This window comes from Salmo trutta, chromosome 35 (assembly GCF_901001165.1).
Source record: "Salmo trutta chromosome 35, fSalTru1.1, whole genome shotgun sequence".
NCBI lineage: Eukaryota > Metazoa > Chordata > Actinopteri > Salmoniformes > Salmonidae > Salmo > Salmo trutta.
The window spans coordinates 23,679,086-23,698,305 of NC_042991.1; the positions used below are offsets into that span (position 1 = coordinate 23,679,086).

The window sequence follows — 19,220 nt, forward strand, 5'->3', positions numbered from 1 at the left end:
ATAGATACTTTTGTACCTGTTTCCTCCAGCATCTTCACAAGGTCCTTTGCTGTTATTTTGGGATTGATTTGCACGTTTTGCACCAAAGTATGTTCATCTCTGGGAGACAGAACACGTCGCCTTCCTGAGCGGTATGACGCCTGCGTGGTCCCATGGTGTTTATACTTGCATACTATTGTTTGTACAGATGAACGTGGTACCTTCAGGCGTTTGGAAATTGCTCCCAAGGACGAACCAGACTTCTGGAGGTCTACAATTTGTTTCTGAGGTATTGGCTGATTTCTTTAGATTTTCCCATGATGTCAAGCAAAGAGGCACTGAGTTGAAAGGTATGCCTTGAAATACATCCACAGGTACACCTCCAATCGACTCAAATGATGTCAATTAGCCTATCAGAAGCTTCTAAAGCCATGACATAATTTTCTGGAATTTTCCAAGCTGTTTAAAGGCACAGTCAACTTAGTGTATGTAAACTTTTGACCCACTGGAATTGTGATACATGAATTATAAGTGAAATAATTTAAATCTCATAATGTCATGCAGAAAGTAGATGTCCTAACTGACTTGCCAAAACTATAGTTTGTTAAAAAAGACATTTGTGGAGTGGTTGAAAAACGAGTTTTAATGATTCCAACCTAAGTGTATGTAAACTTCTGACTTCAACTGTATACACAGGAAGAATCACCCTACTGGTAGGGTGATTTTCTGGGCTGACCTGCACAGAGCTTTAGCTTGCAGCATGGAGAAAGAGAGAGAGAGAGGGACAGAGAGAAAGCGATAGAGGACTGTGGGAGGGAGAGCGAGAGAAGAGAGAGCGAGCGACAGAGAGAGAGAGATCCCATTAAGTCAAAACATCCTATGCCTTTTTCACCCTTTTTCACAGCCCAGACAGTGAGAGAGTGACACAATTGGGACGCTACTGAATATTCTCGTCCTGACTTGGTCACCTGAGATTTGAGCTAGTGTAGGGGCACTAGGGCCCTGCTGCCTAGCTGGGAGACACCTACTGTACAGGAGAAACAATAAACACACACATTTGCTATGAGTATCATCCTACTTGTAGAGGTAGAAAGACAGACAGTGTAGCTGTGGACAGCAGGAGTGCCTGTAGCACAAACTCCAGACCAGCGGTGGCCAGCTGGTGTGTGTGTGTGTGTGTGTGTGTGTGTGTGTGTGTGTGTGTGTGTGTGTGTGTGTGTGTGTGTGTGTGTGTGTGTGTGAGAGCCCGTCTGCTGTGTGAGCTGTAATTATTGTGGCAGGCAGCGCTGAGGTACGTACCTCTGGTTTCAGTGTATCAGGATCTTTATTTGCTCCACATTGCTTTGTGTACTGCGAAAACAGAGGCCCTGTGGGGAGAAAAAAGCATTTAATTATTCATTTATAGTGTTCAATAAAACATGACTATCAACTGTGTGCCAGCCAATTTTCATTTACCGTAAGCGTCACTCCAAAAATGGGTCTTGCAATTTCATTTTCCGCCCCAGCCCTCAGAGCTAATGCCTTGGGAAGTTGTGACAGGCTGTGCTCTGTTGAACCGTGACCTCAATATCTGTCCATTGGTAAACAACAGGTTGCAGTGTGGGACATACTCTAGGTGCCAGGCTTAATAAAACAATCCGTCTGTATGATGGCCTCATTTCTCTCTGTATATTTCCTGTACCAGGTAGGTGGATTTGGGGGGCTTAATTCATTCAATGTTCTGAGCTGAAATAGTATTACCTAAAATTGCTTGAATGAGAGTGTTTTTCATCAAGTATCCTTCAATCAAGAGCCTCATACAGGTGTTACAGAGCTTTGCCTCCTGATACTTGGAATAACTACAGACGATATGCATGAAGCAAAGTGTGCTTTAAGCAATTATTAACCTATTTACTGAGTAACTTCCAACAACTTAAGTATCTAGTAATCCTTCATCCAGCAAGTGGAAATATCGGCTTCATAACAGAGACAGAGTCCACTGCAGCCTGTCAGTAGAAATCACAGCAATAATTGATAAAAGCACCCCAAAAACATAAAGCTAAGACAATTCATTCAAACTGCGATGACAAGGTTTGAAGGACCACAACCTTTTAAACAACATTAAACATTTAAGTCATTTAGCAGACACTCTTATCCAGAGCAACTTACAAAGTGATGCTCAAAAACGTTTGTATAACTTCAGCCAGTAGTTTTGAAAGTGGTGCTCACGACCCAAATGAGGTCCCCGTTCTCTGTGTACTACGTCATCCAATTGTGTACTACGACCCCCCCCCCCCCCCCAAAAAAAAGATAAGTGTAATGATATGTTAGGAATCCAATTCATACAGTATGTTTGTATGAATTTGTTGTGCATAAGATCCTAAACTGCATTTAACCAAACATCTACTACCGGCAAATACAACAGCTGAACTTGCACACAAATCTCCACTTAAAACAGCACACAACAAATGCACCATGCCCTGCCAGCACTTTGAAACGAGGAGACACTAAGGCTTCACAGTGGAGTCATCGTGCCCATAGGGACAGGGGTTAGATACATGGAAAATTGACTAAATGTACTTTATCTACGACAGAATCCGATTTTCCACAGACAAATCTGTTATAACTCATTGCACACAAAGTCGACTTCTGAGCAGAGAACTGTTCATCAAATGCATGTATTTCTATCTGAATCTGTAAACTGTTTTTGACTTTGTTGTAACCGGTATAAGAATAAGCATGAGATAATATTTTATCTTTTAGTTTGGTCTTCTGTGTGTAATTCTCCAGTTTGTATATAGTCTAAATAGTCTGGCAGTCAAATCAAATCGTACTTGTCACATGCTTGGTAAACAACCGGTGTAGACTAACAGTGAAATGCTTACAGGCCCTTCCCAACAATGCAGAGAGAAACAATAGAAATAATAGGAAAATAATATCACGAGGAATAAAAACACAATGAGTAAGATTAACTTGGCTATACACACGGGGTACCAGTAGCGAGTCTATGTGCAGGGGTACGAGGCAACTGAGGCAGTCATTATGTAGCTTGCACATACAAATTGACTTGAATCGCACCCCCCATTTTGTACTACAAATACTGTAGACACAGGGTTTTTCTAATGAAAACTCACAATCAGACTAAATGGAATATATCTTGATTTAGATACTGAGGCCAGAGGAAATTGGTGGGTAAGATATATGAGAGGCAGTTTCAGTAGTTGATTACCTCTCTCTGACTGCGGCTGGTCAGACAGATAGACAGAAATTGCTGGCAGAGAACAGAGAATGGGCCAGTAGAGACAAGCAATAATCAGGTTTGACATTCTCCCTCATTCAGACTTTCCTTGACACATTGTTCTCTACTGTTGTTCTGGGTGATGCATGACATCACATTTTGGAGCCATCCTGTTATAGTGTAGAAATCACAGGCAGATGGCTGAGATAGCTATTAATAGGCTGGTATACAATATAAAGGATAAAATGGCACGCAAATGTAAAAGGATATAATTTTGGCAAAATCGGCAAACAATTAAAAGTCTCATTTGGAGACAAAGGGACAAAAAAGCAAGTCGCCTCATTCAGAAGTATTCTGCTCTGCCAGACACCACTCTAAAAATGACATTTTTTTTTCAAATTGAGAGGTTTGCTGAGCTATCCTATTTTGGGCGTATATCTGGATGAAACTGAGAGCGAGTCCCAAAAATACACTGCTCTATGTGTGGAAGTAAAACGTGATTTTCAGCACCCTACACCAGCAGAAAGTTGTCATTTAGCCATTCCTCATGTCTGTGTCCACTCTGTGGTCTCTCCCTCTTTCTCTCTCTCTCCATTCTGCTCTCCCTCCCTCTGTCTTTCGCTCTGTCTCTGTCTGTCTGGGCACTGGGCAGCCATGGCGACGAGCTCCCAGCAGGCCGTGCTCTCTGAGTGAGTGAAGCCGCAGTCCAGGGACCAGGGGCAGAGCTGGCTCTCTTTTCATCCCCAGCCCCTCCAATAAAACATAATGGCACTGGGGCTGAGGCCTGCGGGGGGAGCCATTCAGCCACACACAGATCACATGACTGTCAGGGCACAACGAGCTCAGTCATTCTTACTGTCGCTCTTTACTGGGCCAGATGAGTGGAAAGCAGAGCACAAAGCTAGGGCTGATAGACTGGCTCCCCAGAGGGGGAGTAGCTCTCCCTGCACAGCCTGCTGGGGAGGCACTAAGCAGGGGCACGCCATATGCCGCCTGAGGGACAGTAGCCACAGCCCTGGTCGATCTCATACTCCTACATCTACCATCTCTAACGCACACCAAGTTAATTTCAGGGCTTACCTCTAAAGACCAAGGGACTAGTCACTTTGCCATTTCAATAGCAGCAGTATCTACAGTACATCCTGTGCAATAATTGCATGTCTTGCATAGACATAATAATCACACAGCAGTATCTCATATATGGTATTGGCACTAAACACGAGAAAAGACCACCACTCCCCAGCCAGTCCCCACAACACAGACAGGGCTTTGGTTGACAGGTCAGGATTGTATATGAGCAGACAGCCTTCACGCAGAGGCTCTCTGTGAGCGTCCCAAATGGCACCCTATTCCTTATATAGTGCACTACTTTTGACCGGGGCAGTAGTGCACTATATAGGGAATGTGGTGCCATTTGGGACTCAACATCTGACTGACAGAGCCAGGGTGGATTAACATGGACAAACATCCTCACTGTAAATATCTGCTCTGGCTCCATGGATGACGTGTATGGGCAGGATGCCTCAAATGTACAGTGCAGGAGGATTTCACCAACATAGTGGAGGCAATGGATCACAATGAATGAAAGGTTAGAGTTGAATGGTAGTTTGGATGAAGACTCACTGTAGCCTACTACAATGAGACCTCACATGAACCTAGACCAGGGGAACTTTGCAAATGTCAACACTGAATACACAACACAATTATGAGAAAATTAGATTCCTTCAAAATAACTTGCAGAGGAAGCATGTGTGAAATAAACCCTTATTACTTTGAGCTCTGTTGCTGCTCTCCCACTACACTAATTAAAGAGAAATACATTTACATTAACAATGGCCCCTTTGATGTTTATCAGGGCTTCCTAAAAGGTAAAGCTCTATAATTCGGTCAATATTGCTTTATCCCCTGGCAATGAGGGGGGATTTGAATGGGGCATAGTGAGGAACTAGGCCTGGTGTGCCAGCCAGGAGGCTTTCGTGATTCCAGGATGAGCAAACATCTCCTTTGTCAGCCCCCCAGCCAGCAGCAGCTGCATCAGCATTGCAGAAAAATGACACTGTAGAGGCAACAGAGAGGAGCAGGGAGCATGGCTGGCAGACAGGCACCACTCAGAATCAACTTTATTCACCAAATACATTTGCATGTACAGGAATTTGACTCTGTGAAGTGGTGCTACCACAATAAACAGAATATACCAACAACATATGTAGACTCAGAATTTACACTCAGAGACACAGTATAACTGCTACCTCTTATACTGTTCTACTGTAAACCAGTATATCACTATACAGTATTATTGGAGTGATACAGTATGGAGGGCAGACAGGCACTGCTAAGACACTGTATAACTGACTGCAATTAAGCTGTCTGCCATACAGTTCTGCTGTACTACTACTGTATATCACAACTTATGTTGACATGGGAGAGTATTGCTTCATATTACTGCAGTCCAATGGGTAAGCCTAAAAGGCTATCTGCTTATATCCCAATCGTTCCCGGTTAACTAGCCTATATCTTGGTTGAAAATCTGCTCAAATGTGGCATGAACAACATTCTCACTGAAATTCATAAATGCATAATGGCTTCTTTGTAATGCAGTGTAGCATTGCTTTTGATACAGCAGAAGTAGTAGCTTAGAGCACAGGGACATATTTTGACAGAAAAGAACAGAGCCTTTGTGACAAAAATGTATAATGTATGACATCAAACACAAATAAAGACGCATAAAATCTCCCGGGACACAATCATACAGCAAACAAACAGACCAATTTTGTTTCCCCTGAAAATGCAGACGCTTGACATAAGGGCAATTTATCGTTAATAAATTAGCAAACATACTGTTCTGTAAACTCTTTTCATACTCATATTGGGGATAGCACCAGCACATGATTCATACTTTTTTCTGGCGGGGGAAATGCATTAAACCAGCTCAAATGTTTACCATTTATCAGTGTTTAAAGGCAGACTCGGCGAAATGACGTTGCCACGAGCAGCACTGAAGATATTGAGATGAGCGAGATGCAACGCTTCGCTCTCACGCAGTCGCACACAGCATTTGCGCATGTGCACGGATTCGCTTCAGGCTTTTACAGCGTGGTAGCCACGGGACCAAAACAGCGGACAAGTTGAGCCTCGCGCTTCAACACTCTTAAATTATTACGGGAATTGACCCACTGTACTGTTTACTTTCTGCATCTATGCCATATCGCTGAGTCTACCTTTAAACTTATGAAAAAACATTGAGTCATACATATCACAACGTACACGATCACCCAATCTCACCACATGTTATACTGATATTCTTTCATATGCAGGTAGGGAGGGACCGAGAGAGAAAACGGCCTGCCATTCAACTAAGAATGAAGCACAACAATATAGTACAGTATCCTTGAAGATCCACGTTCGGCATCGTGGACCTTCTAGTTGCTGCCGAACCTCCTGCTGGAAAACGCCTTTCACTCATCAACCCCGGACTGGTCTCGTCATCATTACACTCACCTGGTCCCAATCCTCACTATCGCTGTATATATACTCCCTCTGCCATTTGTCTTTGTCGGTCATTGTACATGTTACTTGTTTTCTCCTACTATTTCCTGATTATTTTATATTTTGCACTTTGGGTTCGCCCTGTGCCTTTATGTTTATGAATATATATTTTGAGCACAACAATGTTTGGGATCCGCTTTGTTCTATGGTGCTTAAATAAATTCAGTAGTTCAAAACCTGCGACTGCCTACTCCTCTCTGCACCTGTGACACCTAGCGCCTGCAGGTTTTTGTTTTTCCTTTCATTTAACACCTAGACAACCAGGTGAGGGGAGCTCTTTACTAATTAGTGACCTTCATTCATCAATCAAGTACAAGGGAGGAGCGAAAACATGCAGACACTGCCCTCAGTGGAATGAGTTTGACACGTGACCTAGATCATAGTATGGAGATTTGGCTTGTTCTGCAGACAGCAGCATATGGCGGAAATCTGTTACGAGAACTCTACCATTGCTGCCTCAGTACGTGTGCATTGGTAAGAATATGTGGGTTGGTGGTTGGTAGAATCCATGTACTTATATAGCAATATAATTTTAAATATAGTCTTGTCTGTTTGCACAGAAGAGTGCCATTACACTGCAAAGCTCCTGAATACTGGCCTTTATTGAAGATGAAAGGTACATTGGAGTTCGAGATTAAATGTAGAGAAATATTAAAATAGAAACCGTTGAGGACCATATTAGGAGAGGCCCTGCTGCTGTGCTGATGCTCTCAACCACACACACACACACAGGTAGAAGTGATGTGTAGAAGTGATGTGTGTGTTGATAAGGAGAGTGTGTGATACAATCTGCCTCTGGATCTGGGGACTTGATGTTAGACAAACAGTTGCAGCTAATTGAATTCCTTTGAAGGAATATTCCCAAGATGGCCATCTCTATAGGCCTGAGCCAACCTTGTTTTGACAGGCTTTCATGCAAGCATATTGTTTTCATACATCATTTAATCCCATGATATTGCTGCAACAATGGCCAAGCGGCAGTGATTTTGGGGTGGAGTCTACGAGATTTATAGAAGTGAACACACAGGCCTTTCACTTTCATAGCACTAAAGTGAAAATGCTACAGCACAAACAACACAAAGATGCTTGGGGGATTCACCTGATCGCTTAGCTTCACATGTCAACATAAACTCAGCAAACAAATAAATGTCCCATTTTCAGGACCTGTTTTTCAAAGATAATTCTTAAAAATCCAAATAACTTCATAGATCTTTATTGTAAAGGATTTAAACACTGTTTCCCATGCTTGTTCAATGAACCATAAACAATTAATGAACATGCCCCGTGTGGAATTGTCGTTAAGACACTAACAGCTTACAGACGGTAGGCAATTAAGGTCACAGTTATGAAAACTTAGGACACTAAAGAGGCCTTTCTACTGACTCTGAAAAACACCAAAAGAAAGATGCCCAGGGACTCTGCTCATCTGTGTGAACGTGCCTTAGGCATGCTGCAAGGAGGCATGAGGACTGCAGATGTGGCCAGGGCAATAAATTGCAATGTCCGTACTGTGAGACGCCTAAGACAGCGCTACAGGGAGACAGGACGGACAACTGATCGCCCTCGCAGTGGCAGACCACGTGTAACAACACCTGCACAGGATCGGTACATCTGAACATCACACCTGCAGGACATGTACAGGATGACAACAACAACTGCCCGAGTTACACCAGGAAAGCACAATCCCTCCATCAGTGCTGACTGTCCGCAATAGGCTGAGAGAGGCTGGACTGAGGGTGCCGTCCATGAGGAGGAGATACACTGCAGTACTTAATGCAGCTGGTGGCCACACCAGATACTGACTGTTACTTTTGATTTTGCTCCCCCCCTTTGTTCAGGGACAAATTATTCAATTTCTGTTAGTCACATGTTTGTGGAACTTGTTCTATTTATGTCTCAGTTGTTTAATCTTATGTTCATGCAAATGAAATGTAGTTTATGTCCATGCTGTGGAGATACAACAGTGATGTTTCAATCAATACAGCTAGTGCCATCTAGACAAATCCATTACATTAGCTACCTAAAATGTACAGGATGGCAACAACAACTGCCCAAGTTACACCAGGAATGCACAATCCCTCCATCAGTGCTCAGACTGTCCGCAATAGGCTGAGAGAGGCTGGACTGAGGGCTTGTAGGCCTGTTGTAAGGCAGGTCCTCACCAGATATCACCGGCAACAATGTCGCCTATGGGCACAAACCCACCATCGCTGGACCAGACAGGACTGGAAAAAAGTGCTCTTCACTGACGAGTCGCGGTTTTGTCTCACCAGGGGTGATGGTCGGATTCGCGTTTATCGTCGAAGGAATGAGCGTTGCACTGAGGCCTGTACTCTGGAGCGGGATCAATTTGGAGGTGGAGGGTCCGCCATGGTCTGGGGCGGTGTGTCAAAGCATCATCGGACTGAGCTTTTTGTCCTTGCAGGCAATCTCAATGCTGTTCGTTACAGGGAAGACATCCTCCCTCATGTGGTACCCTTCCTGCAGGCTCATCCTGACATGACCCTCCAGCATGACAATGCCACCAGCCATACTGCTCGTTCTGTGCGTGATTTGCTGCAAGACAGGAATGTAAGTGTTCTGCCATGGCCAGCGAAGAGCCCAGATCTCAATCCCATTGAGCACGTCTGGGACCTGTTGAATCGCAGGGTGAGGGCTAGGGCCATTCCCCCCCCCAGAAATGTCCATGAGGATGCATGAGATGCACTGCAGTACTTTATGCAGCTGGTGGCCACACCAGATACTGACTGTAACTTTGATTTTGACCCCCCCCCCCCTTTGTTCAGGGACACATTATTCAGTTTCTGTTAGTCACATGTCTGTGGAACATGTTCAGTTTATGTCTCAGTTGTTGAATCTTGTTATGTTCATAATACAAATATTTACAATATTTACATGTTAAGATTGCTGAAAATAAACGCAGTTGACAGTGAGAGGACATTTATTTTTTTCCTGAGTTTACATCCCTCGTGGCTCTGTCATACTTTGCATTCATCCATGGGTAAACATTTACTCATCTGTAAAAAGCAGTTAATTTGAGCCTGTCAGTGTGTCAGTGTTAACCACACAAACTGAACAAAAACAGTCAAATACACACAGAGATACGTTTCATTTCCCCACACTGTATTTGTGACAAAGGGCATCGTTGTTGTGTGTGACTACGGAGCATTGGGCTGATGCTAAGCATTGGGCTGATGCTGAGCACAGAGCGGCTGCTGAGCACAGAGTGGCTGCTGAGCACAGAGCGGCTGCTGAGGACAGAGCGGCTGCTGAGCTCTGAGGCTAGGAGGACGACAACCCACGTGTGAGCCCCACATCGGACTGATAGTGGGCTCAGAACAGGAGCTATGTGATTACATCAGCACTGAACACAACACACACCTGGTCATGGCCAGTTCAAAATGGCCTCTGCTGTCAGAGAAGAGGGTGAGGGGACAGGGGATGTCACACAGAAGAGTGTAACTACAGCGGCCCCCACTTAACCAGATTGCCAAACTGGAGCACAAAGTAGTTGGAGTGTACTATACACATTCAACAAGCCTACATCCAATCAACCCTCAAAATGCCCATACAAAGTTCTGGATTGATTAAGCTCACACATGTGGTGATGTTTGGGGCGAGATATGAACCAAAGCATCCCAGCTCAAATGAAATCACCTGATGGACAAAAGCCAGTCCGAAGTACCTACTGTATAGTATGATATACTGCATTTCAGAGCAGTTTTGTCTCTCTGTAGTGTGACAGCAGAGAGTAGCAGCATGCCATGCTGTCACAGGATCAGCAGTGAGCAGCAACATGGGTGTCTGGCAGCTCTCTCTTCAGCAGAAGAATGGGACTGATTGGGAGGAAGAGCACAGTGCTGTCTTTCTGACTGGGCTTACATACTGTATGCGGACTGACTGGGCTTATACACTGTATGCAGACTGACTGGGCTTACATACTGTATGCAGACTGACTGGGCTTACATACTGTATGCAGACTGACTGGGCTTACATACTGTATGCGGACTGACTGGGCTTACATACTGTATGCAGACTGACTGGGCTTACACACTGTATGCAGACTGACTGGGCTTACATACTGTATGCAGACTGACTGGGCTTACATACTGTATGCAGACTGACTGGGCTTACACACTGTATGCAGACTGACTGGGCTTACATACTGTATGCAGACTGACTGGGCTTACATACTGTATGCAGACTGACTGGGCTTACACACTGTATGCAGACTGACTGGGCTTACATACTGTATGCGGACTGACTGGGCTTACATACTGTATGCGGACTGACTGGGCTTACATACTGTATGCAGACTGACTGGGCTTACATACTGTATGCGGACTGACTGGGCTTACATACTGTATGCGGACTGACTGGGCTTACATACTGTATGCAGACTGACTGGGCTTACATACTGTATGCGGACTGACTGGGCTTACATACTGTATGCGGACTGACTGGGCTTACACACTGTATGCAGACTGACTGGGCTTACATACTGTATGCCGACTGACTGGGCTTACATACTGTATGCGGACTGACTGGGCTTACACACTGTATGCAGACTGACTGGGCTTACACACTGTATGCAGACTGACTGGGCTTACACACTGTATGCGGACTGACTGGGCTTACATACTGTATGCAGACTGATTGGGCTTACACACTGTATGCAGACTGACTGGGCTTACATACTGTATGCGGACTGACTGGGTTTACATACTGTATGCAGACTGACTGGGCTTACACACTGTATGCAGACTGACTGGGCTTACACACTGTATGCAGACTGACTAGGCTTACACACTGTATGCAGACTGACTGGGCTTACACACTGTATGCAGACTGACTGGGCTTACATACTGTATGCAGACTGACTGGGCTTACATACTGTATGCAGACTGACTGGGCTTACACACTGTATGCAGACTGACTGGGCTTACATACTGTATGCTGACTGACTGGGCTTACATACTGTATGCAGACTGACTGGGCTTACATACTGTATGCAGACTGACTGGGCTGTGGTGAATTACACAGAAAAAAATACTTTCCATGGATCTTCAATATCAGGTTAAATTACGCAACATTTCTTGAAATCAATGGCGGACATTATTTGAGCTGAAGCGAGAGAAAATAAACTCAGACTTCGGAATGTTGGCTATTTTATCTTGACACGTTAATAAATACATGTTGTGTTAATTTTGGCTTGTTTACATAATAAGTCAATAGGGCTGGCTAGCTACTATTAACAGTAGGTAGGGCGGCAGGTAGCCTAGTGGTTAGAGTGTTGGACTAGTAAACGAAAAGTTGCAAGATCATATCCCCGAGCTGACAAGGTAAAAATCTGTTGTTCTGCCCCTGAACAAGGCAGTTAACCCACTGTTCCTAGGCTGTTATTGAAAATAAGAATTTGTTCTTAACTGACTTGCCTAGTTAAATAAAGATAAATAAAAAATAGTACTGCCAGATAGTCACAAATAATTGGTAGCTAGCTACCCACAAATAATTGACATCTATGTTGCATAATAATAGTTTTAGGAAATCTTTGCCTGGTAAACTATCTGGTTAGCTACATTATCACAATTCATGGCTAGCTGATAGTTATGAAGTAAAACGGTTACTTTGTGTATATCTTGTTTAGTCTCTATTGTCACTGTTGTCCTGGCTGGAAGATAATTCAGTGAATGGGTGCTGTAAGTCCATAGTAAGTCAATAGGGCTAACTGGCTAGCTAGATAGCCACATAAAATGAGTAGCTACCCACGGGAAATGTACATCTACATTGCATAACATTAGTTTTAGGTCACTTTTGCCTGTTTAACTAGCTGGTTAGCTAGATTATTACAATTCACATATCTCGCTGATAATTATGAAGTGAAACGTTTGCTTTGTGTATATCTTGTTTCGTCTATTGTTGCCATTTTCCTGGCTGGAAGAAGGTTCAGTGAATGGGGAGGTGAAGCGTGAGGTGTGCCAGTGTTTCTCAAATGTATTGTTTTATGCATTCTCCACACTCTTGTCCTCACAAGAACGTACTCGAGAGAACGTGGTCGGAGAATGCACTCGGAGCATGACAGTGTGCAGCACGGTATTATGCATATTGAGAAACACCCTCAGTTTATCATATATCCTGATGCCTAGTCCCCTTACCCCTATACATATCTACCTCTATCACTCCAGTATCCCTGCACATTGTAAATATGGTATTAGAACTGACCCTGTATATAGCTTCTTACTTTATCGTGTTCTTATTTCTTCTGTTTTTGTTCTACCTTATGTTATTGTTAGTGCTACATTGATGTTGATTACTGCATTGCTGGGTTTAGAGTTTGCAAGAAAGGCATTTCACTCTACTTGTGCACGTGACATTAAAACTTGAATCTTGAAACTATTCATGCACTTCCTCAAGGACTAAACAATTAGAACAAGACCGTACATGGACCGTAACCCATAACGTTGTGAACCATGTTGAGTTGGTGTATTTGTGTGACTTCTATGGAAGATTATACTTCAGGATGACCAGGGCTTTCTGTGGTTTTCAAGGTTACCTTTGTGGATCCTACAAAAACTGTAGGAGATTTTTGCAAACATCTTTTCACACCAAACAATCATACTATGCATCCATACCTGATACATGAAATCAACATTACTGGCCCATATTCTGCAATTGTAATACAAGCAACTTTTCTGTGAAAGACTTAGAGTAAGTCGAATCAGCAGGTTTCACTGCCATTCCGAGTCATTGGTCAAAAAGCAACGGAAAATAGGAATAACAGTACAAGCCTAGGCCGATGTCTTAATATTCTTAGCTATAGGAGAAGAAAACGATCACAAATTACACCTTTTCTATTTGTGAGAGTTATTCACATCAATAATAAAGAGCAAGCAAATATGATATGAAGCCCAAGTGCAGGATGATTCTGAAGCAGTAAGCAACTTGAAGAGGAAACCAAGATGATGGAGAGACAAGATAGTACCGGCATCAGCTACTGTACCGGAAAACTTACTCTATTCAAACCAGTAACCTACATCAAGAAAAATTGCATTGTGCAATAAAATACACAAAAAGAAAAACAGAAAACATTTCTGACCTGTTTTTGACCAAACTTTCCTACAGGGTATAAAGGAAATGTACCAAATATACACTACATGACCAAAAGTATGTGGACACCTGCTCGTCGAACATCTCATTCCCAAATCATGGGCATTAATATGGAGTTGGTCCACCCTTTCCTGCTATAACAGCCTCCACTCTTCTGGGAAGGCTTTCCACTAGATGTTGGAACATTGCTGCGGGGAAGATTCATACCAAAGTTGTTCGATGGGGTTGCGGTCAGGGCTCTGTGCAGGCCAGTCAAGTTCTTCCACACCGATCTCAACAAACCATTTCTGTAAGGACCTCGCTTTTTAAACGGGGGAATTGTCATGCTGAAAGAGGAAAGGGCTTCCCCAAACTGTTTCCACAAAGTTGGAAGCACAGAATTGTCTAGAATGTCATTGTATGCTTCACTGGAACTAAGGGGCCTAGCCCGAACAATGAAAAACAGCCCCAGACCATTATTCCTCCGCCACCAAATTTTACAGTTGGCACTATGCATTGGGGGAGGTATTGTTCTCCTGGCATCTGCCTAACCCAGATTTGTCTGTCGGACTGCCAGATGATGAAGCATGATTCTTTTCACTCCAGAGAATGCGTTTCCACTGCTCCAGAGTCCAATAAAGGCGAGCTTTACACCACTCCAACTGACGCTTGGCATTGCGCATGTTGATCTTCGGCTTGTGCGCTGTCACGTCCTGACCAGTAAAAGGGGTTGTTTGTTATTGTAGTTTGGTCAGGGCGTGGCAGGGGGTGTTTGTTTAGTGTGTTTCGGGTTTTTTTGGGCAATGTTCTATGTTAGTGTCTATTTAGTCTATTTCTATGTTCAGGGTTTTTTGGTTTGGCCTTCAATTAGAAGCAGCTGTTCTTCGTTGCTTTTAATTGGAGGCCATATTTAAGTAAGGGGTTTTGTCACTGTGTTTGTGGGTAGTTGTTCCGTGTATAGCGTGTTGCCTTACAGGACTGTATTCGTCAATTGTTTGTTATTTTGTTAAGTGTTCAAGTTTCCTTCTAAATAAAAGAAGATGAGTATACACATTCCCGCTGCGTTTTGGTCTACTCCATACGCCGAATGTGACAGAACTACCCACCAACAAAGGACCAAGCAACGGGGTAAGGAGCACTGTGAAGAAGGATGGACATGGGAGGAGATGAGGATGAGTATATCCAGGGCTATGAAGGATTTAAGGAAGACCGAGAGGCATCCCCCCCCAAAAAAATTTGTGGGGGGGGGCACACGGGAAGTTTGGCAGAGTCATGATGGAGACCTGAGCCTACGCCGCGTGCTTATTATGGGGAGAGACGAATGAAGAAGGCACCGAGTTATGCAGAAATGCGCACTGTATTGTGAAGAAGCATTCAACGGCTGGTGCGATCGATGGAAGCTCCTCAGCGTGGCCAGGCTATATTGAGCACTCAGCCAGGAAGGGTTGTGCAGGCCGTGCTCTCCAGACCTCCAATACGTCTTCAGGGTCCAGTTTACCCTGTTCCTGCTCCTCGCACTAGCCTTGAGGTGCGTGTCTCCAGTCTGGCACCTCCAAAGCCAGCCCAACGCACCAGGCCTGTAGTGTGTCAGCCCAGTCCAGTACGTCCTGTTCTTGCTCCTTGCACTAGCCTTGAGGTGCGTGTCCCTAGTATGGCACCTCCAAAGCCAGCCCCATGCACTAGGCCTTTAGTGCGCCTGTACAGTCCGGAGCCGCCAGAGACGGCCTCCAATCCGGAGCCGCCAGAGTCGCCCGCCGCGAGGGTCCCCAGTCCGGGGTTGGCGGCAAGGGACCTCGCTCTAGCGGCGCCACGAAAGTGGGGTGAGCCAGTGGTGGAGCGGGGTCTGCGTCCCGCTCCTGAGCCACCTCCGTAGGGGGGAGGATTGGGGAGGGGGGGGTGTAGCACAAGAACCGTCGGTGACGGTGGCCACCCTCCCTTCCCTCCCTTTAGTTTGGGATTATTTTTGTTTTGGGGTTTATTTTTGTGTTTTTTTTGTTTGAGGTACATCCGGGGTCTGCACCTTTTGGGGGGGGGGGGTACTGTCACGTCCTGACCAGTAAAAGGGGTTGTTTGTTATTGTAGTTTGGTCAGGGCGTGGCAGGGGGTGTGTGTTTAGTGTGTTTCGGGGTTTTTTGGGCAATGTTCTATGTTAGTATATTTCTATGTCTGTGTCTATTTAGTCTATTTCTATGTTCAGGGTTTTTTGGTTTGGCCTTCAATTAGAAGCAGCTGTTCTTCGTTGCTTTTAATTGGAGGCCATATTTAAGTAAGGGGTTTTGTCACTGTGTTTGTGGGTAGTTGTTCCGTGTATAGTGTGTAGCCTTACAGGACTGTATTTGTCAATTGTTTGTTATTTTGTTAAGTGTTTAAGTTTCCTTCTAAATAAAAGAAGATGAGCATACACATTCCCGCTGTGTTTTTTGGTCTACTCCATACGATGAACGTTACATGCGCGGCTGCTTGGCCATGGAAACCCATTTCATGAAGCTCCCGACGAACAGCTCCTGACGAACAGCTCCTGTGCTGATGTTGCTTCCAGAGGTAGTTTGGAACTTGGTAAACATGTGTTTCCTAAGACAAATCCTTAGACATGCTCTCTGTACTCCTATTTGTGACAGTAAGCATAATGCAACAATGATAATGTATAGACCTATGTAATAACAACCAGTTAGTATTTTTCTGACCTGCACAGAGGAAAAAGAGCATGTGCATTCAGCATGAGTAGACTTTGGGAAGGATAACTAGTATTGTATTGAAGGATGTGAAGGTCAACCAGTGCAATTTACCCCAATTATCAAAGGAACGTGGCAACAAATTTCACAACAATGGGTTGGTTTATTCTCAAATACTGCATATTCTCAGGAGTATCTACTTGAGTAGGTTATCTAACTTACTTGATGTAATTAAGATTATTTTAAATATTCACAAATAGCAGTGTTATTCTGAATGACCGTTCCTCAAAAGGTTCTACAGCTGCACCATCGAGAGCATCCGGACTGGTTGCATCACTGCCTGGTATGGCAACTGCTCAGCCTCCGACCACAAGCCGCTACAGAGGGTAGTGCGTACGGCCCTGTACATCACTGGGGCCAAGCTCCCTGCCATCCAGGACCTCTATACCAGGCGGTGTCAGAGGAAGGCCCTAAAACTTGTCAAAGACTCCAGCCACCCTAGTCAAAGATTGCTCTCTCTGCTACCGCACGGCAAGCGATACCAGAGCGCCAAGTCTAGGTCCAAGAGGCTTCTAAACAGCTTCTACCCCCAAGCCATAAGACTCCTGAAGATCTAATGAAATGGCTACCCAGACTAGTTGCATTTCCCCCCCTCTTTTATGCCGCTGCTACTCTTTGTTATTATCTATGCATAAGTCACTTTAATAACTCTACCTACATGTATATATTACCTCAATTACCTCTACTAACCGGTGCCCTGGCACATTGACTTTGTACCGGTACCCTGTATATAGCCTCGCTATTGTTATTTTACTGCTGCTCTTTAATTATTTGTTACATTATTTCTTTTTTTAAAGGTATTTTTCTTAAAACTGCATTTTTGGTTAAGGGCTTGTAAGTAAGCATTTCACTGTAAGGTCTACTACACCTGTTGTATTTGGTGCATGTGACAAATACCATTTATTTGATTTCATATTTCTGACTTAATGCAATGGAAATAGTGTGTCATCAACAAATGCCGTGATGAACACATAGCAAAGGAAAGAATACAAGTTGACAACATATATTGGGAGCATATGATCATGGTCTTCACAACCAAGTTATTGGAAGCTTGTTGACTGGCTGAATATGTCCGCCATATAAAATAGAAATCAATAGAAACCAATCAACAAAAATCTATATAGCCTACCCTACATAATACTCTTAGAAAAATGTGTTCCAAAAGGGTTATTTTGGGTTCCATGTAGAACCTTCTGTGGATATGTTCTCCCATGGGGACAGACGAAGCACCCTTTAAGGTTCTAGACAGCACCTTTCTAAGTGTAGGAGCATTTGCTACATTGAATCCGTCATCATGATGCCATCTTTTAAGAATGAATGAGATAACCCTCTCCGTCAACATGCAATCACTACTATATCACGGTAAACAAATTCACCAAGCCTCTGAATGCGACAAGGCACTCAAGAAGGTTGAATGTTTTTGCAGACACAGCACATAGATTTGATTTCTAATGAATAGGCCTACACATGACATAACGGCGATCGAGGCCAGGATACTTGTAATTGGCCAATGCAATTTGTCTGTTCTCATGGCAAAGGCAGTCTATAAAGATATTTATGAAAAATCTGCTTTGTAACATCTCAGCTAGCCTACAGACATGAGAGCAAATGCGTTATCCATAAGAACACACTAAGTAGATCCATTATGCCATCCAATAAAGATAAAATCAAAGTAATTCATTTCGCATTGGTATAGGTGCGATTCAACAGAAACAGGATAGTAAGGACAAATGGTTCCTTACCGATTCGAAGGCGTCTAATTAACCGGACGAATGTATTCCATTGCAGTTGAAGATGAGACGCTTGATGTTTTTGTGACAATAATAACCTAATAGCCTACATAAATCCTATGTGATATTCGAGCTGCCCCACTCGCTATAGCTGCTGAGTATGGGGTATGATGGCGTTGTCTTTGCAGGACCACAATGAAACTAACGGGACCAGTGGAGTGATTGACAACACCACCAGCCAATAGAATGGGAGGATGCTACTAGTAGTGAGGAACAGGGGATCGTAAACAGGTTCGGTAGCCATAAAGTCAGTAGGCTTGGCATTTTGAAGATTATTAAGGTTGCGAGACTATTGCGTTAGAGGTATTTCCAGGACATGAGATTCATTTTGGGTCTAGACTAGGTGAAGACATGGCTGCCCATAATGAATGTTCATCAGTAGATGGAGGGATGAAGTAGGTCTACTTCACATGACAGGGATGGGAAAATGTGATGTTTTAATTGACAACTGCATCAGTTCTTTAGAAAAGTGTGTGACCAATTAACATACATGCCTTCACGAATACCAAATGTTCGATACTTCTATTGTTTAGACGATAGCCTAATGGAAAATAACTGCTCAATACAGGGAAAATGTGTACATTGTATTGTGGGACAAAGTGTTGTGAAGATCATCATCACCATCATCATCATCATCAGTGCGATTGAATCAAAGATTTTGGAATTCAATCAATGATTTCTCGCGTTGACACTGCGCTCTAATAATCATTGCGTTGTGGCGCCCTCTGCTGCCAACAATTACCAGTTCGTATTACTCAAACTGCTCCCTAGTTATCACTCATTATACTTTCATAGAATTCAGGAAATTAGATCTGGATTATTCAAATACCAGTGAGATCAGATATAGAAACATAGTCACACTTATGAAAC

General features: G+C 43.7%; 1 protein-coding gene across 2 annotated transcripts in view; it reads right to left on the minus strand.

Moving 5' to 3' along the window:
* The window catches only part of LOC115174898 (tyrosine-protein kinase Fyn), a 66,276-nt gene extending 47,778 nt beyond the window's left edge, over positions 1 to 18,498 (minus strand). The window contains exons 1-2 of one of the 2 annotated variants that reach the window (XM_029733904.1): positions 18,303 to 18,498; positions 1,279 to 1,346 (exon numbers count right to left, since the gene is read on the minus strand). The gene's annotated coding sequence lies outside the window, so the exon portion shown is untranslated. Of the gene's footprint in view, positions 1 to 1,278; positions 1,347 to 1,434; positions 1,573 to 18,302 lie in introns of those variants that run through there. The other variant, XM_029733905.1, reaches the window with a different exon arrangement.
* Between the last annotated feature and the right edge of the window lie 722 nt (positions 18,499 to 19,220).